This window comes from Phyllobates terribilis, unplaced genomic scaffold (genome assembly GCF_046119375.1).
Source record: "Phyllobates terribilis strain yellow unplaced genomic scaffold, ASM4611937v1 Scaffold_1__5_contigs__length_1240528914, whole genome shotgun sequence".
In the NCBI taxonomy this organism is placed as follows: domain Eukaryota; kingdom Metazoa; phylum Chordata; class Amphibia; order Anura; family Dendrobatidae; genus Phyllobates; species Phyllobates terribilis.
Window position 1 is genome coordinate 317,135,564 of NW_027362761.1, and position 7,468 is coordinate 317,143,031.

At 41.9% G+C, this 7,468-nt stretch overlaps 1 protein-coding gene across 1 annotated transcript in view; it reads left to right on the forward strand.

The window, feature by feature from the left end:
- LOC141259374 (septin-2A) overlaps positions 1 to 7,048 on the forward strand; it is a 96,926-nt gene extending 89,878 nt beyond the window's left edge. Inside the window, exon 13 of the mRNA XM_073675270.1 lies at positions 5,740 to 7,048. The gene's annotated coding sequence lies outside the window, so the exon portion shown is untranslated. The remainder of the gene's footprint in view (positions 1 to 5,739) is intronic.
- The last annotated feature ends 420 nt before the right edge of the window (positions 7,049 to 7,468 follow it).

Here is a 7,468-nt window from a genome sequence, read left to right on the forward strand (position 1 = left end):
TATTTTTATATAAACCCAAACAAGACACTGATTAAAAAAAAAAAGCCCCACAGTTAAGAGGACTAGAAAACGTACAAAGCGGTTGCAATAACCCAAAGAGACACCTATACCAGCAGCAGTATCTGAATTGATGGGCAAATGATCATAGCAAATAAGTCAAATATCCACATGAAGCCTAATGATCATTCTCTTAAAAACGGTCATTACTCAAATACCATTATATATAAAGTGCAAAATGCAAGAGATAAACTAACTTATGTGAAGTGCAGGATGCTAAATCCAATAGAATGAATATAAAGATAAATGGTAACTCTAATAAAGCTATTGTGATCAGGATAAATCCTACAAAAACGCACTAAGCCAAATAAGGCAATGTGAGATATTAACAAATAGAGTATATACCTGGCTCAAAGTAAGGAGGGACCTGAAGAGTGCTGCTGGTAGTGATATGCGTGTGGATCCATACCTAACACTGGGGAGCTTCAATGTTGGGCTGGAGGAGAGTGAACTGTGTCTATAAGACACTAGCGTCTTTTAGCAAATTTTTTCTTATAGTCCAAAAAATCCAGCATGTCATTTATGGTAAAGTTAGAAAATAATTGTACAAACCAACATTTATATAAAGATGTGTTTGTTGGTACTAATATTTTATATAGCAGAAACACATTCCACAGCACTTTACAATTCTGTGGGAACAAGTGCAAACTATATCAGACATTACTTCAAATTGAGTTTCTGGTTCTGGCTTATATCCCAAGTCATGTGATAAGGCTCTTTAAAGGGTCACTATTGACTTTTAGGATTGCTACTTCCTGTAGGTGGCACTAGAGTTCTGGTCATCTTCCTCTCTGAAGAGACAATTTGCATTTAGACTTTACAGTAAAACATAGTTCAACAATTCAAGCAGGAAGAATAAGGGCTCATGCTTACAGGTTTACAATCTAAGGAAGTAGGGGAGATACTAAAGCTAAAAGTGTTTATAGTGCCCAGCCATCATAATAAATAAGGATATACGTATAAAACTGCATGAACTGGTCACTAGCCAGTATTTGTGTATGTTCTGATGCAAAGTGCATGGTGTGTGTAACGGTAATGCCGGTGCCCCACTTGGTTTCCCTTCCTCCTCCATGCAGGGACGCCGACATACACACTGTCCCGGCCGCGCAGCTTATTCCCCGGCATGCTTCCTGTGTCTGTGTCCCTGCGGCGCACATAAAGTTCCCTGTTCTTAAACGGGCATCTTGTATAAAAGGCACCCCGTCCCCCGGTCCGTCTGCGGCCAGGCCCTGAACCCCGTCCCCCGGTCCGTCTGCGGCCAGGCCCTGAACCCCTGTCCCCCGTATATCCGGACTGCTAAAACCAGTCTTGGAGTCAGACGGGACTGAATTCTGTGTCAGCATCCGTCCTGCCCGAGGAGTGGTCTGAACGGAGCTGGAGTCCAGTCCATGTCTGCTTACCTGACCTTGGGGGTCAGCAGCTGCAGTATCGGGGACTACATAGGAGTGATACCTGGCGGCCACCTGCAGCTCAAACCTCACTCCACCATCAGGAGCTCGAGTGAACACCAGGTAGCCGGTTAGCTATGCTCCTGCTAGGTAAGCTCGGCCTAGTGGGTCCACGAACCACATGCGCCACCTGCGTGCATTAAGGTATGTTTGGGAACAAATGATAGAAAGGACCAGATTCTGAGGGAAATATGGGAAGGGAGAACTGAGAATAGATTAGCGAGTTGATGGGATAAGCCTGCCTAAAAAGATCCTCAAACTGAGGATTCTGGGAATTCAACAGACTGGTGTGTATTTTAGAGACCTGGCTCAGCACAAAATAAGTCATGAAGCCGGTAGTGGGGGACTCAGATTATATAGGATTTTAGTCTTCGCAGAATGGAGACCACAGGTAGTGTGATGGACAGAGGAGATGTAGCCTGGCACAGATCTGTGGAGAGCTTTGGGGGCCAGTGTGATAAGTTTATGTTGTATTCTGTAGCGGTTGGGCAACCATTGCAATGACTGGCACAGGGTGGATACATTAGTGTAGCAATCAGGAATAGGAGTCTGGCTACTGCAGCCAGCATAGATGGGAGAGGGAAGACCAAAGCTGCATGTACACTGAAAGATAATTGTGAACGAGCGTTCTTAAAAATGCAATTACAGAATGCTGAATGCACATAGTCTACTTCGGTCTGCCTGTATAAACAGGCTACTAAATGACTGCTGATTCGTAAACCCTTACAATACACAGTATACATAAATTATAAAAAAAAAATCATTTCAAAGTGGACACTGTACATTTAGTTTGCCAAACGTTCAAAGATTTTCCTTTGGTTCCAACCTCATCCATCTGTGTAGTACAGGCTGTCTTATAATCTACCTATTATAAGACTCCAGTAAACATGTCTGCTGCCTGATTTGTGTTACAAACGTAACCCAAATATTGTCTTAACCATTACAAAGACATGGATCAGTCTTCTCCTTTAATCACAAAGCCCTGAATGGATTAAGCGGAGTATCTGAAGTATGTGCATTCCTTGAGACATGGTGTAGTGACTAGGAGTTGTGTGATTGCACTCGGCCACTGCACTGACCGTGTACACTGCTGTACACCCTACTCCTCTCAGAAGGCTAATAAGTGCTGCTGCTGTGGTAAGTGAATATAGACATAACCGGTTAGTTCATCTGCCCCTTACCACATCTGCAGATCAGATTTTAACCCTGGGTTGGTCTGCAGACAGCTGTTTGTGCTGCTGAAGGTAGATTAGTCTGGTAAGAGCGCACAGCTGTCCTGGATGAGTCAGGAATCAGATTCCAGACTGTGAGTTTTTCTCTTCTAAACACCTAAGGCTACTTTCCCACAATGAGTATTTGGTGAGTTTGTGATGTTGCAGACTTTCTGTAGCATTTCTGCACCTATTAGATAAATTAGATTGCGTTTTTGACTGCATTTTTTTTTGCGTTTTATTGCTGTTTTGACGCTGCAGTTTTTGTCTTGTTTAAATAAAGCCACTTTGTTTTTGAAACTTCTTGGTATTTGGCATTGACAAAACTTTGATACAGTCATGTTTGGATTACATATATTTTTAGTGCGTTTTTGCTACAAATTGTCTCTTCAGAGAGGAAGAGGTCTTAAACTCTGGTGCCACCTGTTAGAAGTAGCAGTCTTAAAAGTCAATATCGACCATTTAATGAGCCTTGCCATATGACTTAGGATAAAAGCCAAACCAAAATCTCAATTTGCAGACACCTGTTTCAGGGTATTGCCCCCTCCTCAGTGCAAAGCATGAGATCTTATTTGGCTATACGAGAGGCCTCTATCTGGTGTCTGAGGTAACGTTTCTCCTTATGGAGAGTGACTTTCCAGGGTAAGGAGACTTATAGGCCGTACAATTATCCCCTGGGAAATGAAGTATACAAGTTGTCTCTTCAGAAATCCACTAAACCCGAATGTGTCTTTTACCTGTGGATTTTCCGTATCTAAAACAATTCCATGGGAAAAAATCCGCATATAAGTTTGTCTACCAGCAAGAGAGATTTGCATGTTGCAGATTTCAATCACGCACCGCAGGTCAGTTTTTCTCTGTGTAAAAATGAATAAATAAAGCACAGTCGGCATGAGATTTCTATAAATTCCATCCACCTTGCTGAAACTGTACGACGCTGCATTTTCTGTGCAGTGAAAATTCACAGCATCAAAAACTCATTGTGCAAACTGAGCCTTCAGGTCCGAGCTGCAGAGATTTTGTTCCAAAACTTTCAAGCAACTTTTTCTTGATCTAGTTCGTGTCTGTCGTCTTGATATAGTGATAGTGTCAGGGTGTTAATATTCTCACCCATCACCATCTTCTCAGGTATCTAGCACCATTCTGCTTATCTCTTGATGGAGGTTACCACTCTTCAGACTCCTCAGGTCACGCTGCGCTCTGTGTGACCTAGAAGTGGCTTTTACAATGTAAGCCCACGCGTCAGAACAAAGCTTCATAGGCTTCAATTGCAATGTCTCATTCCCACGTCCGTTTTGCACGTACATGTTGCATCTATGTTTTTACACGGATACAACATGTACCCATTATAATCTATGGTGCCATTCACATGTCCGTGTTTTTTTCACTGACCTTGTGTCCCCGTGCAAAACTCAAGGGGACGTCCATTTTTTTCCGGTATCACGAATGAAAAGGGCCAATGCAAGTCTATGGGTTCATGAAAAACACGTACAGCACATAGATGGTATCCGGGTGCTGTCAGTATTTAACATTGCAGAGGGTAGGAAAAGCTTTGTAATTTATTCAAACATCCATGAACAACACTGATGACACACGAATGTGTTTAAACATAAGCTTGTGAATTACAGTAAGCCTGAAAGAGGCTTCTGGCTCATATAGAGCATAGGGTGATCCGGATAGTCTGAATCGCCTCTCGGAAGAGGCGCAGAACAGTGCTGGATGCAAGAGAAGACAGTGATAGGGGAGTATATTAACACACTGGAAATATAGTACATACAGTCCAGTCCAGAAATATTTGGGCAGTGACGCAAGCATTTTTCCTGTTTACCAAAACATATTTAAGATGCAGTTACTTAATCAATATGGGCTTAAAATACAGACACACCTTTTAGGGCTCATACTCATCTGCGTGAAAAACGGACGAGTGCAATCCGATAAAACATCAGATTGCACTCGGACCAATGTTAAACTGAGGGACGTTTCATCTGCGATTCCCCCCCGGCTGAAATCGGGCTGAGAAAAAAATGCTGCTATTTGCCACATATGTCAGACGAGACTTGCCAATTCAAGTTAATATATAATTAGTACAGTGACTTGGTTACTGTATTTGTCATTTATTGTTAAATTTAAAGATTTTACTTTTTAGAAAAAAATAAAAAATTTGGCGTGGGGTCCCCCGTATTTTTATATTCTGGCAGAGGTTAAGCAGAAAGCTGGGGCAGATGTTTGAAGCCTGGGAAGGGGGTAATACCCACGGAGCTTCCCAGGCTACTAATATCAGCCCCCAGCTGAATACTTAGCATTTACTGGCTATTAAAATGGGGGACTCCAAAAAAAAAAAAAAACATGACGTGGGGTCCCCCTATTTTAACAGCTAGCAAAGGCTAGGCAGACAGCTGGGGACTGATATTAATAGCCCAGGAAGGGTGCCATGAATATTGGCCCCCTCCCAGGCTAGAAACACCAGCCCTCAGCCGCCCCAGAAATGGCGCATCCATGTTGTCGGCAGCACTTCACCTGCTTACACAGGACGATGAGCTGCTGAGAACAATGATTTTAAAGCTTGTTTAAAAATTATCGCACCTAATGAACAAATGTTTTGCTCATTAGCTGAGTGCTTCTGGCCTGTTTGGACATGTTCGTAGTCTAGATAGTTTTCTTATGAACGCTCCTTCCCGCTTATCGTTGCATATAAAGGGGCCTTAATAAGTTTGCACTGACCTTGGGGAGGCTGGTGTGGGTTGCCACTTTATTTATTCGGCTATATATGGATTGCATATAATGAGTATATATCATACATATTTTCAGAATGCTCAGCTGAAACTGTGTTGGGTGGTAGATTTCAATATTACCATGAATACAAACAGATGAGCAGTTGAAGGCTATTAGCTTACTATTTCACAGACCTCTGATTAATTATTTGCACAAGCTTTTCCAATCTTTCCTTTGGTAACGTGTGAAGTCTCAGAGATTTTACTAGTTCTTGCTGTAATTGCTTTTTTTTCCCCCCTGTCTCTAAACAGGGTCCTGGAGCACCATGAAGCGGATCCCACCCCAGATGACGTTTTGACAGCTGGGCTCCAAACACAATGAAACATGTCTGGCCCTCGTTGGCTTCTGTCTCCTTTTCTATCTTTGCTTATTTGTAGCCTTTTACCTTGTTTAAGTGTTTTTTATACTCGCGAGTTTGGTAATCGCATTCAGCATATAACAAGTGCAAAAAGAAAAGTTTTTCATTTTTAACCATGTGATACTGTCAGGAAGTTGCACTTTTCTCTCCGCTGGTTGTACTTGCACTGACTCAATGATTATTGCTAACTCTCAGTGTTAAGCTCACAGCATTTTCTTATTCTGTGTATTGTGATGTGCACGCTCTTCACTAAGGGGGGTTTCCTAGACCATCTTGTTGTATGTAAGGTACGATACTGGTTTTCTTTCCAGGCAGACTGAAGCAGAGGCTCAAGGATTAATTGTACCCTCTCTCAAGTGCCTTTAGTAAACTCCGTTCTGTTTGTCACTCCCGACAAGGATGTACACATGCCATTGACAAGTAATTGCTGTTAACCAACCAGTGCCTTAATTCTATTTGATTGTCTCAGTTTAACGCCATGAAACAATGTATGGCTCAGCCTTATACTGTTTTAGTACAATGGTGGCTAATATTAATCATAGAGGATTACCTGTCGAAAGGAAGGTTTTTGCCACAGACACTTAAACAATGCTGTGCGGGAAGACTGTGAGAAATCTCCCGACATATCTATCTCAAGCAACATTTTCCCCCTTAAGAGGGAGCATAAATACCAATCTGGGTAAAAATGGAGATTAAGATCCGACATGCCACAGGCAGAGGACACTCGTGTTTTCTCCTACACTTCTGTACATTGTGCTTCTTCAAGTTGGACCCGGAGAGAACTAGAAATAATATTCCGGCTCTGAGGCTGTGTTTGGCAGGTATGAAGGATATTCGGGTCCTTACTTCAGCGCTGGATTGTATTAGATTAGCTTTCTTAGGAACAGGCAATATCCTGATGGTTTTTTTTTTTTTGCCTTACATAGCACGAATTGCGACTCCTGAAATGTAAAAGTCGGTTACTCTTTAGGCCTCTCGTTTGCACATAATTTAATTCCTCTTAAAAGGTTACGCTCTCTTCCTGCCATTGTCTTAGCAGAAGTGTAGGGGTTAAACCTGGCAAGACTTGACTTGTTATATAGTAAGTTATGTAGTAACACATTCCTCCTACTTTTTAGGTATTTTTTTTAGCAGGTGCAAAACCATAACGCATGACCTATTTTCTATCTTGTGAAGTAATATCTAATAAACTGTACAGATGATCCCGTCTCCGTGTGATGCATTTTTGATACGAACTCCTGAAGTGTAAAGGAATGTGGACACCAGACTGTTTCAGTCCATGACCCATCTGGAGTAGCCTTGGGAGATGTATATACACTCAACACCAAGCTTTCCTTCTCAGGCTCATACACTCAAGAATGTATGTGTATATGTATGCATTCATGCACCATAGGGATCTGTTTTAAAAAAAAAAAAAAAAACCATCGCATGGTATATCTTACTTTAGGCCACATTCACACGTTCAGTATTTGGTCAGTACTTTACATCAGTATTTGTAAGCCAAAACCAGGAATGGAACAATCCTGATTTTGGAGGGAAAATGTAATAGGAACAAGTCACCACTTCTACCTTTATCACCCACTCCTGGTTTTGGCTCACAAATACTGATGTAAACTCCTGAC